The sequence below is a fragment of the Lissotriton helveticus genome, chromosome 8 (assembly GCF_964261635.1).
Source record: "Lissotriton helveticus chromosome 8, aLisHel1.1, whole genome shotgun sequence".
Lineage (NCBI taxonomy): Eukaryota > Metazoa > Chordata > Amphibia > Caudata > Salamandridae > Lissotriton > Lissotriton helveticus.
The window spans coordinates 500,848,545-500,867,482 of NC_136069.1; positions in this window are offsets into that span (position 1 = coordinate 500,848,545).

Below are 18,938 nucleotides of genomic sequence, written 5' to 3' on the forward strand. Positions count from 1 at the left end.
TCAAAAAAGCTTTGCATGTTTCCCAAACTATCTCGATCTTCGCTGTTCCCAGATTTTTCTCTAAAAAGACCTTTAAATCTTCATTTACAGATTTTAAACTTTCCTGATCTAAAAGGACTGACCGATCTAGCCTCCAGGTTGAATCCGGTCTACCCATCCCTAACTTCACAGTCAATGTAATAGCTGAGTGATCTGAGATATGGACTCCTACATGTCCCACCGTACTAACATGATCTTTTAATCTAGAGTCAAGCAAAAAATAGTCAATTCGAGATCTGTGGTTGTATTTTTTCTTATAGTATGTATATCCTAGCCGCTGACCTGACTTTAGCCTCCAGATATCGCATAGCCCGTGCTGGGTCATGAGCAGCTTAACCCTGTTGGACATTTTAAAATGTATCGCCCCTCTCGATTTTTCTGACAGATCTAACTTATTATTCATTACCGTGTTGAAATCTCCTGCCATGATAATATTCCCTGTTAAACCTAATAATTCACTACATAAAGCATCTAAGGGTCCATCATCATCCTGATTAGGACCATAGTACCCAATAATAATTAACGGTACCCCTGCCACCTTTGCTTTCAAAATCAGCCATCTGCCTTTCACATCTGCTGCTATAGATTCTACAATAAAATTTACCCCTTGCCTAACCAAAACTGCCACCCCTTTCGTGACAATAGTTTGAGGCGTATAAAACGAGTGGGCAACCCATCTTTGAGCCAAAAATATGCCCTTACTCTCCGTAGCAGCTAAATGTGTCTCTTGTAAAATAATAATCTGGGCCAACGAATCCTCTAAATATTTTAATACTATCCGTCTCCTGGACTTTACACGTAGGCCATTTACATTCCAAGACAAAAATGTCAATTTTGTTACACTAGTCCCACTCATTAAACTCAAAAGGAAGTGCTCCAAACACCCTGGTGACCAATAAGCTTCTGAGGATTTGTTTTATTATTTTCTCCCATACCCTTGCCCTCCCCCACCCCCATACCCCTTCTACCTCCCCACATCCCCCTACCCCAAACGTGTCTCCCCTGGAAAACCCAACCATCTTACCCATGGCCTCAGCCGTAGGGTGCCTACAGTGGTGGTGCTGTGAACCTAACTTATAAGATATAATATTTGCAGGCTACACTAAAAAACTTTTTTTTTTTAACTTTTAAATTTTATAATTTTCCCAACTTCAAGAGTGCAAACTCAACCTTTACTCAACTCTTGACATTGCTCAATAAATGCGTCTGCTTCTTCAACCGTTCGGAAGGAGTACATCTTATTCCGCCACATAACTTTCAGAAAAGCCGGAAACTTAAGTTGAACCGTGGTCCCCAAATGTCTAAGAGGCTCCATTCGCTTGCCTAGCTCCCATTGTTTGTTGGCCGTGACTGGTGACAGATCAGATCTTATTTCAACTTTTGCCCCGTCAACTGAAATACTTTTCTTTTTAAGAGCAGCCGATAGAATTTCCTCCTTTAAGTTGTAGGTCAAAAAATTCACTAAAATTTTTCTCGGCTTGGTGCGATTCGGATTCAACTTGAAGGCATCTCGATGTACCCTCTGTAATCTGCAGAAATCACCTCCTCATCCACCTCTAATTCTAACCCAGACTTAAGAAGGTGTACTACACATTTTTTAATGCCTGACCCCTCTTTCCCCTCAGGTAGGTTCAAAATGTTTAAGTTGTTACGTCTTTGCATATTTTCAAGCCTTTCTACTCTGTCCTCCTGTGCCCTCTCTCTAAACTTTATATCCTCAATTTCATTGTAGTTATCCGCCACGCACTCCCGAAGCTTCTTAGCCTCAACCTCTAAAAGCTCAGTACGAGCACTTATCACATTAAATTTCGCCTCTAATGCACTACAGGAGGCACGAATACTTTCTTGATTCATTTTTGAAATCTCATACCCTTTGTGCATGTCCATGTCTAGTTTTTTTAGAAGGGCAATTACAGGCAGATCTGGGTTATCTATCCTGCATCCATTATCCTCCAAGAGATTTTGTTCAGAAACAGGGATATTAGTATTTGCTGCTCCTTCTGCTGGTGACCTGACCTGACCTGGTCAGTCCGGTCACTCCTACTACCCAGAGTGTGCCCGATCTCCTCCCGCTGCTGCCGCCGAGTTAAGACTATCCTGTCTTGGTTGGCCCCTGTCCCTGACTGTCCCTGTGCCTGCCGAAAGCTGTATTATTGTTTTTGCTGCCGTTTTTCTCGTTTCTCGTGTTGCCCTGGTAAGCTTGTTAAGTTTTGTCCCATTGACTGTCCCTGTGCCTGCTTGTTTTCGTTGGTAGCTGTATTGTTGTTTTTTCTCCCGTCTTCGCGCTTTCTCTTGTTGCCCTGTTAAAGTTTTGTGCCTTTGTCCATCGCTGTTCCCTGCCCCACCCCGCTCCCTGCCGCTGCTCCCCCGCGGCCCCACCCCCGCTCCCTCCAGCATCTCCGCACGCTCCCCCCCACTCACCACCCCCCTCCCGCCTCCCAGCTGCTCCTCCCTCCCACAAGGTACTTAAGGAGAGGCACACGGGGCAAGGAGCTGTGACCTGACCTGACCTGGTCAGTCCGGTCACTCCTCCTGCCGCGTGGCCACCCCGAGTGTGCCCGATCTCCTCCCCCTGCTGCCGCCGAGTTAAGACTATCCTGTCTTGGTTGGCCCCTGTCCCTGACTGTCCCTGTGCCTGCCGTAAGCTGTATTATTGTTTTTGCTGCCGTTTTTCTCGTTTCTCGTGTTGCCCTGGTAAGCTTGTTAAGTTTTGTCCCATTGACTGTCCCTGTGCCTGCTTGTTCTCGTTGGTAGCTGTATTGTTGTTTTTTCTGCCGTCTTCGCACTCTCTCGTGTTGCCCTGTTAAAGTTTTGTGCCATTGTCCATCGCTGTTCCCTGCCCCACCCCGCTCCCTGCCGCTGCTCCCTCGCGGCCCCACCCCCGCTCCCTCGAGCATCTCCGCACGCTCCCCCCCACTCGCCACCCCGCTCCCGCCTCCCAGCTGCTCGTCCCACGCCCCGCCCCCCCACTCTCCAATATGGCAGAGTGCATGCGTACGCGCAGCGGGCGCGTCGATTGTGCGCCGAAGGCGCGCCAAAGGCAAGCCCGTCTGCGCCCGTCCACGCCTGGACCGCACCCAGCGCCAGGCCCCCTGGCCCCCGCAGAAGCCAACCCGCCCGCCGGACTTACGACGCCGCCACACTCAACGCACTCAACACCGGCCGGATCCCCGGATGCTACCGTGCCACCCCGAGACGCACCCACGGACCCTTCACCTGCGATTCCTGCAAGTTCTCCTGCATCCGGACCTGCACCGCACCCGCCAAGCCGAGCACCAGCAGCAACCACCTGAAGTGCATCCTGCTCAACACCCGCTCCGTAAACAGACACGCCGTGGAACTCTGGAACCTGCTCGACACCACATCATCAGACGTCGCCTTCCTCACAGAAACCTGGATGAACGCCTCCTCTGCACCCGCCATCGCCATCGCCATCCCAGACGGATACAAGATCACCCGGAGGGACCACACCAACCAGACTGGAGGAGGCATCGCCATCGTACACAAGAACACCATCCGCATCACGACCGACTCCAACGACACCTTCTCCGCCGCCGAGCACCTCCACTTCCAGATACACACCGACCCAAAGACGACCCTCAGAGGCACCCTCATCTACAGACCCCCGGGACCACGCACACAATTCAGCGAAGACATCACGGACTTCATCAGCCCGCACGCCCTCCCCTCCGCTGACTACATCCTCCTAGGGGACCTCAACTTCCACCTGGAGAACAACAAGGACCGCAACACCGCCACCCTGTTGGACAACCTCGCAAACCTCGGTCTCAAGCAACTGGTCAACACCCCCACCCACTACGCCGGCCACACGCTTGATCCCGTCTTCTCATCCAGCAAGCACATCACCTTCAACCACTCCACCGGACTTCACTGGACCGACCACAGCTGCGTCCACTTCAGCTTCAGAAGAACAACGACCCACCACCACCCGCAACAGGTTCCTCACAGGAGCTGGAGCAAGATCACCGCCGAGCAGCTCACCACCTCCCTCAGCCAGAACCCGCCCGCCAGCACAATGGACCCCAACGAAGCAGCCCCCAACTTCACACAGTGGCTGACCGCCTGCGCAGATGACCTCGTGCCACTGAAGAACCCTCCCAGCAGACCCAGAAGCAAGAAAGCCACCTGGTTCACCGACGAACTCAAGGACTCCAAGAAGAACTGCCGCACCCTCGAGAAAGCCTGTTTCCTCGACCAGACCACAGACAACATGACCACCCTCAAACAAGCCACCCGCAAGCACCACCAGCTCATCTGCACCACCAAGAAGAAATCACTGAAGGAATGACTGGACAACAACGCCCACAACAGCAAGGAACTCTTCAGCATCGTCAAGGAGTTCTCCAACCCCAGCACCGGCAACAACGACATCACTCATTCACAAGACCTCTGCGACTCTCTCGCCTCGTTCTTCCACCGCAAGATCGCCGACATCCACAACAGCTTCGGCGCACCATCCACGCACCCAACCGTCGAACCAACGCCCCCCACCGCCACCCTCCGCACCTGTACCACGGTGACCACCGAAGACACAGCCCGCACAATGAACACCATCCACTCCGGATCTCCAACCGACCCCTGCCCCCAACACGTCTTCAACAAGGCCGACTCCATCATCGCACCCCAACTCCGGGACATCATCAACATCTCCTTCAACACTGCCACCTTCCCGGAGAGCTGGAAGCATGCCGAGCTCAGCGCCCTACTGAAGAAACCAACAGCGGACCCCACCGACCTCAAGAACTTCCGCCCCATCTCGCTCCTCCCTTTTCCTGCCAAAGTCATTGAGAAGACCGTCAACAGACAGCTTGCCGCCTTCCTCGAGACGAACGGATCCCTCGACCCCTCGCAGTCCGGTTTCCGAGCCAACCACAGCATCGAGACCGCCCTTATCGCAGCCACCGACGACATCAGAACCCTGCTCGACAACGGGGAAACAGCGGCCCTCATCCTCCTGGACCTCTCCGCAGCGCTCGACACTGTCTGCCACCGCACCCTAGTCCAATGCCTCAGCAACACAGGTGTCCAAGAGAAGGCACTGGAATGGATCATCTCGTTTCTCGCCGGGAGAACACAGAGAGTCCGCCTCCCCCCGTTTCGATCCGAGGCCACCGAAGTCATCTGCGGCGTACCACAAGGATCATCACTCAGCCCCACCCTCTTCAACGTCTACATGAGACCCCTTGCAGCCATTGCACGCCAACACAACCTCAACATCATCTCCTACGCCGACGACACCCAACTGATCCTCTCCCTCACCAGAGACCCCGCCACCGCCAGAACTAGCCTTCACGAAGGGATGAAAGACGTCGCCGAGTGGATGAAGAACAGCCGCCTGAAACTGAACTCAGACAGGTCGGAAGTCCTCATCCTGGGACCATCGCCCTCCGCCTGGGACGACTCCTGGTGGCCCCCCGCGCTGGGCATCACTCCCAAGCCAACAGACGCACGCAACCTGGGCTTCATCCTGGACTCCTCCCTCTCGATGACCAGACAAGTCAACGCAGTCTTCTCATCATGCTTCAACACCCTATGCATGCTCCACAAGATCTTCCGATGGATCCCGACCGAAACCAGGAAGACGGTCACCCAGGCACTCGTCACAAGTAAGCATGGGCGTAAAATCCGTTCCGCTCGCGGATTTTTGGTAAATTCGCAATCCGCGAACTCTCGCGAACTTGCCGAAAATTCGTAAAATCTGTGCGAAGCGGATTTTTTGCTTGGTCGCACTTGCCAACTAGAATACTATACAATTTCGCGGGAGTAAACACTTGCAAACACGTAGATGCGGCGGGCAGCGACAATCTCGCAATTGCGAGATTGCAAAATTTGCAATTTCGCACAAGAAATCCACCAGCAGGCAGCATAAACCTTGAAAATTATGATTTTTATCAGAATAACTCCTCAGGTTGACATTTGCCTGCACTTTTTCTTTGCAAGGAGTCCATTTTGGGGGTGGGGGTGGGAGGAAGGAAGTGCCCCACAGTTTCCAACTTCCTGTTCCTGTCCACCAGGCTCCTCCCAGTGCTTTCTTCATTTGCTGGTCACTTTGATTTGGATCTTGACCTGGAAGGATTACTTTTTTTGGATGCTGCTGGATATTTGGATTTTTGCAAAACTGAAAGCACTCAGCAGGTGCAAAAGTTCAATCTTATCATTAGTAACCATTCCCTGTAGTGCTTCCTGAGGGGCCCCTCCAGAGTTCATTTACCTACTTGCAACTATTTTATGACCCTGCTCTGACCCTCACAGCAGGCTCAGAGAATAGCTACAAGTATACAACAAAGGTCCTGTTAAAAAAATTACACTGCAACAGAAAGCAATTACAGACAAAACTGAAAGCACTCAGTAAGTGCAAAAGTTCAATCTTATCATTAGTAACCATTCCCTGTAGTGCTTCCTGAGGGGCCCCTTCCGAGTTCAGTTGCCTACTTGCAACTATAGGCCACAAAGGTCCTGTGAAAAAAAAGTGCACTGCAACAGAAAGCAAATTACAGATAAGGAAGCAGGTGCCAGCCAGACTGGAAGTTTAAATTCAGTGACACATTAATCAACCTCAAATTAATTCATGTCAGTTGAAGCAGGGCAGGTGTGCTTGCTTTTTTTCACCCCCATAATCTACAGTGATAAACCAACCAGAGGGTGGCAGTGATGTACCAGAGGGTGGCATGGGTGTACCAGAGGGTGGCAGTGGTGAAACAGAGGGTGCTGTGAATCTGTGATGATGAACCAGATGTAGGAACAACATAGTCGCGGCCGTTGCAAGCCGACAAGTAAGTTCGCAATTGCGAACTGGTACAGAACCCTCGCGAACTGGCAGAAATCCTTACGAACACAAAAATAAATAGCAAATTCGCGAGAGTTCGCGGATTTTGCGGATTGCGAATCCGTAAATACGCAAGTTCGCAGATTGCCAATTCGCAAAATCCGCCCATGCTTAGTCACAAGCCGACTGGACTACGGAAACACCCTCTACGCCGAAACCACAGCCAAGCTACAGAAAAGACTCCAACGCATCCAGAACGCCTCCGCCTGACTCATCCTGGACATCCCCCGACGCAGCCACATCTCCGGCCACCTGAGGGACCTGCACTGGCTCCCCGTCAGCAAGAGAATCACATTCAGACTCCTCACCCACGCACACAAGTCCCTCCATGACCTGGGCCCCAAGTACCTCAACGACCGCCTGACCTTCTACACGCCCACCCGCCAGCTACGTTCGACAAGCCTCGCCCTCGCCGCCGTACCACGCATCCGAAGAGCCACCGCCGGAGGAAGATCCTTCTCCTACCTGGCAGCCAAGACATGGAACTCCCTCCCCACCCACCTTCGGCTGACCCAGGACCATCTCGCCTTCAGGAGACAACTCAAGACCTGGCTGTTCGAGCAATAGCAGACCCCTTCCCCCAAGCGCCTTGAGACCCTTCCGGGTGAGTAGCGCGCTATACAAATGCTATGATTGATTGATTGATTGATTGAGAATTCTCTTGAACAGCACCTGGAGTACTAGATATTACCATTTCTGCTTCTTCATTGTTATCAAGCACATCTTGACCTGGCTCATCCATATCTAACAGAAGAGCCTGGTACCGGTTAGGGCTCAAATGGGAGGAACAATCTTGCAGAACCTCACCCCCAAAGACCTGTCCTCCGTTCGCCTCGGATCTTAGATTCTGACAGGGCACAATATTAGGTTTAAGTATCAAAGTCTTTGGAACCGTTTTAAAAAAGGAAATAAGAGAGGGAGTTGTCTTGAGTTTTTGCTCCAAAATGCTGAGTTTCCCTGATTTGTTACCCTGTTTTTTCTTTTGTAGCTTTTGTACCTTTTGCGCCTTTTTTAGAGCTCCTTTCCCAGCACTTCTCAGTGTATAACCTGAGGTATCTGATACTCCTGCAGAGCTATGCTGAATGACACCCTCCAAAGAGCTACACAGATCTGCTGAATCTCCTGTGTCAGAGGGAACAACAGCCGTACCTTCGTTTTTTATGTTCTGCAGCGGGTTTATACACAGTAGGGCTGTATCAGTGCCCCTACCGGGCCCCCCAACACCTCTGTAGCTGGTTCTAGACACCGCTCGTCGGCCTCTTCCCAGCTCGTGTGCCGCTCTTCCCCAGCAGCCCGGCTCAACTCTCCCTACCGCCGTAGCCGCTGACTCCGCCTCCGCCTCCTCCTCGCTCCGATCCTGAACTCTACCAGCCTCCCTGGCCGCCATACACAGCCGCAAATCCACAGTGCCACGAAGGTGAAATGCGCCGCTCAAAACATCGTAAACGCCACCAACGCCACCAGCGCCTGATCCCAACCCGATAAGCATTAAATGCGGGCAGCGGGAACCTGAAAAAAAGCAAATGCGCCGCCTGCACTGAATAGCTAACACCACCACCGCTCTCCTGCACCCGCGAACCGCTGCTAGCCGGCCGCCATGGTTTCCCACAGAAAGAGAATTTTGACAGCCGCATTAGAGTCAAAGCTTGCAACATTGCTGTGGGTGACAAGGTATTTATCAAAAAAGGAAATTTTGTTAAAAAATGTGGGACGAAATATGATGGTCCTTTTGTAGTTGACAGGATGTCTGGGAGTGCAATGAGAGTTTCTGGTAAAAATGAGTGGAATGTTTCTAAGGTGGTCAAAACCTCCAAAAGCTGAAGTCTGGAAGTTCAGAAAGGGGGAAGTTTTTCTTATATTATTTCCCAGGGACTTGAAGTGGCTAATTCTGATCTGGAGCAGATATTGCATAGAAGTTATTGCCCTAAACAAATTCCTTTGAGATTCAGACAATAATATTTGGGTTCATGATCTGTTCCTACCTGATGCGTGTAGATTGCATTCCTGTTGCTGGTTTTCGCTGATTTTAGTCTCATGATTGGCATCATCACGGCTTTTTTGCATTCATGTTTCGCATTTTTGTGGCGTGGCGTTGATTTTAACATGGTCAGTTGACACGTAATCTGGAGCCAATCTCATGGTACCACCTTGTTGAGAATGCTTGGTTAACACAGCGCCGTTTTCCCGCGATAGACTGCGATGTTGGAAGTTGCATAAGTACCCCAAAGAGTTTTCACCACACACACAAAGAGTTTTCCACCACACACTGAGAAAGAAAAGTACCCGTATGTATACACAGTCAGATGCGAGCATGAAATTGAATTGTCCTCGAGTTGACATGTGATTGAGAGATGTCTGCAATGCTACCAAAGTGGGCACATTTTCGTGACGTAATTAAGACCTTTATGGAATTTTAGCAAGAAGGAAACAATGGAGCTGACCTTTGAAATTGACAACCAACAATAGAACTCCACTACTGATAATAATTATGATTATTTTTGATGAGGTCACATAGACCTAAACACATGTGACTACCTAATTCTTTATTTTTTTATTTTTTCAACAAATCATTAATCCATAGTTTTATTTAATTGGATTATTCAACACACTTACCATAATTCATACATTAACAAAAACCATTACACATAATATCCCACATTCTAACAATTTACATTTCTCATAACATTTCTATCGCACTCTCAGTGATGAATTCACACTCCAGCTCACACATTCCTAACAGTAAACACACCCATTCATCCTACTTACACTCCCTCAATTGTACAATTTTTTTTATTCAACATAACCTGTTTGTTGAAAACAAAAACAAGACCAATGGTGCATAAAATGTCATCATTTTTTAAACATCCTTAATAATTAGAATGATTAAAGAATCAATCAATAGGTCACAATTGGCAGGTCAACGCGTTTCGAACACCCCAACTGAATGGTGTTCTCCTCAGGACCCACAAGCTGCAATGACATAATCAGAATTGAACTCTAAATTACTCTTTTGAACAAATATACGCTCCTGCCTCCTTCTATCACCCCTTCCAAGGGTCTCAGCCTTACCTTGCTTTCTTTTGATAGATCAGCCGATCTATCTACTAAGGACTTGATCCAAATTCTGAAACAACAAATTGTATAGAAAAAACTCAGCAAAACCATTAAGAGGGGCTGCTTCCAGCACACGACAAACATGATATCTGTAGATGCCACTTACTCACATCTAAGCGAACTTCTCAATGACTCACGGGAGCCTGTTCTATGTAAACTTTACTCCGCACCAGAAACAAAACAAAAAGAACCGGTTTTGAGTCAACTCATCTGGAGATCATGTCTTTTAGTTAAAAGATCTGCATCTATTCTACACTTACTGCGAGTAGTTCTCTGCGGAATGAATGAGCAGGCGCCAGCTGCGCCTAGGGGAGGGGCGCCCTTAGTTGCGCCGAGAGACTGAACGACGGAAGGGTGAATTCAAGGAGGAAGGATGGTGAGATTATCAGGGTGCGATGCATTCCTGGCAGGATATTTAAGGCGGTGCCTTGAGGAATTCTGCCTCTTTGTCCCTTCAGACCTCCGGCAAGATGCAGAGGTGCGTCGTTGAGGATCAAGGTTATCCGTCGGCGTGGTGCAGAGCATGGCACCGGAGGTTTGAGGGGGCCCAGAGGCGTAGCCGGACACTCGCATTAGGGGGCTTTTTGTAGGTTCTGTTATTTTAAATAGTAAAAGATACTTATAAACTCGCGGTAGCTCTTTACTGTATTGTCGCTAGGGTAGCGTATTGCTTGCATAGACTGGGGGGTGCACGGAGTTCGCTGTGCTCCCAGGGGCTACAGGTATGCATGCCTTTAAGGTTAAAAAATAGTTAGATATATAAAATACCTGTTAAGGGAGCAGTAGTGTATTGCCTACATGATGGGCGTCTGTGAATAAGAGATTGGGGATTGCACTGAGTTCGCGGTGCTCCCAGGGGCTACAGGTATGCATGCCATTAAGGCTAAAAAACTATTATATATATATATAAAGTGCCTGTTATGGGTGGCGTCTTTGTTGCCGACGAGGGTTGGAGAGCGCGCCCTGATGTGGGGGGCGTGGCTTCATGGTCTGGTTTTCGATTCCGACAGTTCCAGTGTCTTTGTGGCTGTCCCGAGGGTGGAAGAGTGCGCCCGTATGTAGGAGGCGTGGTTTAAGTTTTGACTTCAGCTGGGGTCGAGCGGAAATAAAGAAGAGCTCTTTGACGCTTGGTTCATAGTCAAGCGATTATTAAATAAGTACTTTATTTTTCAAAGTAGTGATGGGTCGAAGTGAGTGGGCTGGTCGACTTCTTGCATTAGGTTTTGCCAGACTGACTGTGGGGTCGCATTGTAGTCTTCCTCAGTCGGCACCCGGCGTGAGGATCTTAGGAAGTGTATGCTCGATGAGCGCCGGAATGTCTGGTGTATACTGCATGGTGCGGACTGTGTACACTTTTCTACTATAAAATCTACATCTTCCATACGTTATGCGGCTTACATTCTTTACATTTTTGGCAATGATCTTCTCGGTCCTTGGCGCAATTCGTCTGGTTTTCGCCTTGGTCTCCTCTTTTTTTTTTTTTTTTTTTTTTTTTTTTTTAAATTTGTTTTATTGTTGCATCAAAGTAAACAGACACAGTAAAAATTATCAGCCGACTCGGCCTCAACATTCGGCCATGCGTGCAACATTTTTTCGGTGTCTCCTTGGTCTCCTCTTACGGGGATACCGCCACATTCATCTATTCCCGGATAATACTTTGTAATTATACCGAATTGTTTATTCTGCCGGGTCCGTCAGGAGTGGGAAGAATTATACAATTATTACAGTTTTGACTTTGGTGTGAAAGAGAGTAAACTATCCTTATGGTGGCGTCTGTGACTTTGTAAATGCCGCTCTCCTGCTTAATTTTCCCGACACTCCCTCTTATCCTTATCAGATCTGCATACATATACAGTGTACAGGGTATCCAGACTTTACTTGCTTTTGTTTTCTCTAGCTAGCTTTACAAAACGTGGCAGTGTTTAAGAAGTGGTGTTTTGGATTAATGTGTGTTGCGCGGTTTGACGATAACAGTTTTAATTTCTCTTGCTTGTGTGGCACTTTGGGAGTGTGTGCGTGGTGCGTCCTGAGCCAGGGTGTGCAAGAAGATTACAGCCTCTTTTGACCAAGTATCGCCAGGGGCGGTAGAAGAGACAACAGGACCTGTGGATAATCTCGGCCTTAAAACCGGACCATAGCTCCATGTAAATATATATATATTTGTATACAATAAAAAACTACAGAAATAAAAACCGGACCATATCTGAGTCAAGACCTGGGGAGCCAGGGAGCGCCAAGCGAGGCAGGGAGCTCCAAGGAACTACGTTTTGACCGGAAGCAACATTTTGCTCACAGTGAGCAGTTCGCAACCTGCTAGGATCGAGGCGCATTCCAAAATGTAGAATGATATAGTGAGCCTCCCGGGTGTGACCACTCCACGCATGCTTTAGCTGGGCACGAGCAAGGGGGAGTTGAACCACTCGGAGCCAGTCCCAAATGGTAAAGGAAGCGTGCCATCTGACAATGTACGCTCGCCTTGTTAAGACACAGCATGTACGCTCCCCTTGTTAAAACAAAGCATGAACTGCCCGTGTAATGGGTCCGTCAGGAGTGGGAGGAATTATAAAAGGAATAATACATATGCAAAAATAAAAATCTGTAGTAGGGTAAAACAAGAAGCTGAAGAATACAGCTGGATATAGCAAGGTTAATTACTCTCCAGTCAGGCACATACCGATCTCACTGCAGTCACAAGTTAACACTTTCACTTCCTTGTTGATTCCGATAAATAATGGGGGCGGGGGGGGGGGGCGGTCTCAGTGTAATCCTTTTCCTCAATGTGCTTCGCCTCAACATTTAACGCGGCCTCACAATTGGAGCTTTCATTTTTAATGGGCAAGGCACAGGTTACAAGGGGGGAGGGTCGCTAAGTTATTGCACACAGAAGGAAATGGATCAGCCCTGCAATATGTAAGGGCCTTGCAGAGGTACTTCATTGGAGCCATAGTGCGTGGGAGGCCACATTTATGGTAATAAAGGAGGTGTTGTGGAATAATTACACAGACGAGTGGAAGAGGTGTGGCACCGCGGCCAGGGCGACTGACACTGGAATCTGGGGACCACGGTTCGATCCCCGGCTCCGGCGGCAGGTTAGCCCAGCACCGTGTGACTCTGAGCAATAGCTCGCTTAATCTTCCCGACGGCCCCCCAGCGCCTAGAGACCCTTACGGGTGATTGTGCGCTTTACAAATGTGGACTTTACTTTACTTTACTGAGACTAATGAAAAGCAGGTTGCTGAGCACGTTTAAGCGGGGTAGTCAAAATGTGGCAGTTTTTTCTCTGTGTCGCTTCCATGGGGGGGGGGGGTAATTTATGACTACATAAAGACAAAGCTCCGTGATGAAACTTCGTATTTATCTCTGCACATCTCTCCAAAGAGTTACCATTGTAATCCATGGGGATCGATGGTTAATAGAATTCGGCATCTGGTGGGTTTTAAGCAGGGGGAAGGGTCATTATGGGTATACTTCACGTGCCATAAAATATTTGGGCTCTTTATTAAACACAGCTGAAAAGTTTCAGTCATGATTTGTTTTGCGTTCATACATTGGGCCATGTCTTCTGAACAGGCTTGGTTTCACTTTCAATCCCTGGTGGAGCACTTACTTTCAAAGGCTGGAAGGCCGGACGGTTTTGATTTATGGCAGCTGTCAGTAAGGCAGGGGGAGAGCGGGGCCCTACATAGGAGAGCATTCTTTCGTTTATTAGAGAGCTGGCCCACAAAGGTAAACAGATCATCTCTCCCACGTGCCATATGTAGGTGCCTTGCACATATGCTTTCCTAGATCCATAGCTTTTACAAATGGCAGTCAGGAGGCACTGGATACTGTACTTCTCTTGGTCTGAACGCTTCGCGGCTATTTCCCGACTGGAAGGGTTTGGTGCCGTTACGGGGAAGAATTTTCGTATTACGTTGTCATACTGGAAAATCACATATATTGAAGTGTTAGCAACGAACATATTGTTAATTTTGGCGGCAACATAATGCCTTGGGAATCTTTCATAACCTGGAAAGTGTGCACCTTTTGTTCATTATGTTCAGTGTGGAGGTTTTTTATATCACCCGGCCGGGACAATTAGGGGATTAATGCATCAATGGCGGGGCCCCATGTTTCACCTCTTGGTCTCAGGTTCAATTCCCAGTGAGTACACTCAGCCTTTCATTTTGGTACAGGTAGGCGAATAAGCACAATTCACTTGGTCAATAAGCATCCGTTCGTCAGCACCTAGATGCCCCCTTTTGAGGGGAGAAAATGCACGTTGCAAGCCATGCTTTGTCAATAAGCAGCTGTCATTCAGCACCTACATGTACCTTTTGGGTGATGAAAATGCATGGTGCAAGTCATCCTTTATGGCAGCAATATGGATGGGCTGGTACAGACGTCATCGGTTTACCCTTTCATCTTGATGCAGGTATTTAAATAAGCACAATTCAGTTGGTCAATAAGCATCTGTTATTCTGCACCTAGATGCCCCTTTAGGGAGAATGCATGGTGAAAGTCATGCTTTTGGCAGTAATACAGAGGGGCTAGTGTGAAGGGGTAGAGTTGCTATGTGGTGCCCAGGGTCAACTAGTGCAACAGTTTTTGGCTGTAGCGCGTTTGGGCCTGTAGGCACACTGTGCGCAGATGAGGTGGGGCAGCCGAGTCGGCCAAAGTCTAGGTGCGCTATGCGGTGCCCCGTTTTTTCAAGTGATTTATCTGTTTGCTGTAGCACGTTGGGGCCTGCTGGCACAATGTGCTCAGCTGAGTGGGATGGCCGAGTCAGCCGAATTCAAGTTCAAATGATACGGCCAAGTGGGAATTTATGTTTAATGTATGGCCTAATTTCCTTACTGCCTTGACATATGGGCCTAGTCAAATTCCAGTCAGGGGGGAAGGCCAAGATAAGGTGCCTTAGAAACAAATGCATTTAACATATACATAACAATATTGTGTTTAAATTGATGGGGCTTTAATTAATTTTGGATTTGCTTAAATTGCCAAATAATTATAGGCATAGGTTCCTTTTAAGGGACTGTGTGGTGCAACACCATTACATGCAGCGGGCCTCAGGAAGGCCATGCATTATAATAGGGAATGACTGATGGTGTGCCATAACATTAACGAGGTTACCAAGGAGTGGGCCATGGGAAGGAAATTCATTGTATTTAGCACATCGGTCCCTTGGGCAACAGCTGCGTGCCTCCCAGCAACTGGTGTTGAGTTATTTCAGGCAGGCGCCGCAGGCTAGTGGGATTGCGGGGTAAGGCTTCACCAATTGGGTGCTTTACTAAATTGCCAGATTCAACAAAAGAGGGGGGGACCAAGGAGCTTTTTAAGGTCCAGTGTCCATGCTCCTAAATTATGAATGTATGCCAAAAAGGGGACACTGTTCCTAAAGCAAGGTGCAAAAGTCACCCGTGCAAAACGGTGCAAAAAGTCACCCATTTAAAAACAAGGGAAGAAGAGAGAAAGAAAGAACAGGGATCCTAGGTAACAGTCCCCAATTTTTGCACCGTTTTGCACGGGTGACTTTTGCACCTTGCTTTAGGAACAGTGTCCCCTTACTAAATTGCCAAGCATTGATAAGCAGCGTTCGAGTGAAGGGTTGCAATTTATTCATGACATAACCCTCAGGCAAGTGGGAATGCCAAATACTACGGCTTTATTCAATGGCCGAGGAATTAGATGCACAGTTACTGATTTTCTTTCCGCAGGTTTGCTCCAATGGGGGCAAAGTGATTTACATGTTGAGGGCGGTAGGTACTCCGTTAAGCTGTGAAGATAGCGTTCTCCTGCAGCTACTTCCTTATTCTTTACTTACGAGTTCATTGCACCGTTAAAAGAATACAGTAATATTTAACATCCACTTCGGGGGCGCCAAAGACGGATTAGTAAAATGAGGTTTTGTGATTGGCTTCCCTTCTTACATAAAGCCCACAATAGCACCCATTAATGGGTGCAGTCCAATACACATTCTTCGGTGGTAAACCAAAGCAACATTTTCTTTGATTTGGGCATAGTGCAAGTGTCTGGATTTGTGCCTATGGGCCGTGCCCCAGGGGCCAAAGTATTATGCGGGGCCCAGGTTTCTCAAGTAATCCTACTATTTGCCATAATACATGGTGTCAGTGGGCACAAGATGCGCAATTACTGGGTCCATATCAGTTATCTTTTCTGCCATTAGGATAAAGGGGGTAACAGATCTGGTGCTCTTTGTTTGGCCTGAACAAGCTACACAATGTAATGTCATTACCTATTGTGTCCCTTAGTCATTGACTCTAGTGGGTCAGATCCTAGTTCATTATAAAGGCGTCTGTTGAGGGTGGCCTTGTCACACCTGTGGTCAGAAGTAATACTGCAAACAGTACAGGCTAGGAGTGTCTCAGTTCAGGCAATAACCACATTGGAAGGGATGAACCATTTCATTATAAAAATCGTGGCAGGTGCCACAAAAGGTACAAGTTGGCACAACTTGTGTGGGTAGGAAGCGGCAACTTCCACAGGGATAGGGGGCATCTCTCAGTAAATACACATGAGCTCTTTAACAACATGATACTGGTGGCTCTTTGGGAGCACTGTCAGCTCCGGGGGGGGGGGGGGGGGGGGAGGGTGAGTGCGCTGGGTAGCTTCTCACCCAGTGGCAGAGAACTGACAGTTAACAACAATGGAATTTCAGTGACCGGATGGACCCCAGGAGGGTCATATTGGCACAGTATACTGCAATGCACGTGCTTTTTTTGGGGGACAGTGTGGTGATGTGGCTCTTTGGTGTGCCCATGCGAAGTACAATACAACTTATTATGAATCAAGACCTCATCCTAGCTTATAGATTTCAGACAGTTTGTTTAGTCCATTCACTGCTGAATTGAATTTAACAATTAATAGAGCGTCTCTGCGGGTCAGTTTTAGCTCCAAATCTCCACCTCTAGTATCCAGTTCCACTTTTGAAATCCCTGTCCATTTTACAAAGGTATTAAAATGTGTATGGATCACACGTTTATTTTTTCGACATCGGAAAACAGATAACACTTTCGATCCGGACCAAAATGCCTAAAAAGCCTGGAGCGCTATTCATTACAAGAGAACGTCACAGTGCGATATAGATCCTGCGAGCATTCAACACGATGCGTGAATAATACTCCTTTGCTAAGGCATTACAATATGTTTGTTGAGTCCACTGCCGGGAGAGGCTGCGGAAGCGTTATTCATCCCGTAGAGAACTACTCACAGTAAGAGTAGGAAAGATGCAGATCTTTTAACTAAAAGACATGATCTCCAGATGAGTCGACTCAAAACCGGTTCTTTTTGTTTTTTGTTTGGGAGGGAGGGCGAGGGGTGGGAGAAACGTAGACCAGAATTGTTTTGAGTGTGAAAAAGGCCGCTTTATTAGGAAACAGGTGCACATTACAATTATAAAACCTTGGCAACGCCTTACAAAACTATCTCTCACTAAATAAATAATTAACTACAAACCCCGCCCCCCACCCCCTCCCCTAAAATTCTTTGACCCCTCCCCCACCCAACAATACAGCATTACAACATTACAACAACATTATAAACATAACATCATCAATAAACATTACGTCATTAATTCAATCATTACGTCATCATTTAACCCCTTTATTCATCAAAACCCCAATCACATATTGAAAGCCAGGCCCTCTTTAACCATAAACCCTGCCTGACCCTTCACTCCTGCCAATACCCCCCAAAACCTGAACGGTCAAACAAAGACCAACTTCCCCTGAACCTGTCAATCAAAGCATCAATCCAATACTCATCAAACAATCTACCATAAACAGCACCGGGGCAACCAAAAACCCCGCCACCCAGAAAGGTAGGAGGGGGAGAGAAACTACACCACCTCCCTTTCTGCCCCCCCCACCGGAAAACGAAAACAGAACCGAACCAACCTTAACGGTGCATAGCTAGCGAACGCGCCAAAACCTCACGTAATTCCAACAAGTATAGGTCCATACCCACTCTGGACAGGTGAACACCATCATCTCTGAAGAATTCCACAGTCTCAAACTTAATTTCCCTATGGGAAATCCTGCTAAAACCAAGACCACGGCAGCAGCGCAAAACCTCTGAGTTTACTTTCTTCCTAGCCCTGTCAACCGCCTTGGGGTTGACCGCTCCTCTCCAGATCCTACGCGGTATTAATTCAGTCCAATAGACATGGCACCCAGCCCAAAGCTCTTTGATAAGGCCCAAATCCTTCTTAATAGCTCAAAGTAACACCACACCTTTGGTAGCACAAAGATCATTTTCCCCCAGATGGATGACCAGAATATCAGGACACAGCCCACCCACCATATTGTTGTTAAGACAAGGGATTAACTCTCTCCAGAGCATCCCACCTTTCCCCTTCCAAACCACATTGAACATACTAGCGTTAAAACCCAGAAGTTCTCCAAAGTAACTCTGTGCTGCCTGGACTCGGGCCCACTTCACGAAGGAATGCCCAACTATCCAGACCGTCACCACCGGAGAACGAGGCCCAGCAACAGAACCTATAAAAGAAAACAGAGTTAGAGCTCATGGGAAGGAAGATGACGCATGCGCCTCCTCCGCCTGACTTCTCACGTAGCGCTGAAAGCAGTTTGAAGGCCAACGCCCCAGCCTCATGATATCCCTTTGAGTCCAACCTCTGTTAAAAGCTTCAGTTGCAGCCCCAATCCGGAAGGAATGTGTCCCATATAAGCTCCCATCTAAACCCAGGTGTTCCAAAGCTTTGCGCAGAACCATGCGTAATTGTTATGCTGTAACCAGGGTGCCATCAATATGCTGAAAGACGAGTGCATCATCACCACCCCCGCACAAAGAACGCCAGCGCCGCGCCAGCAGCAAAGGGCAAGTAATCCTAGGAGCACGCGCTTGCAACCACACACCCTTTCCCTTCTTAGTCTGATCAGTTTTAGAGCTGGCTAACCAGATGTGCACCCCCTCA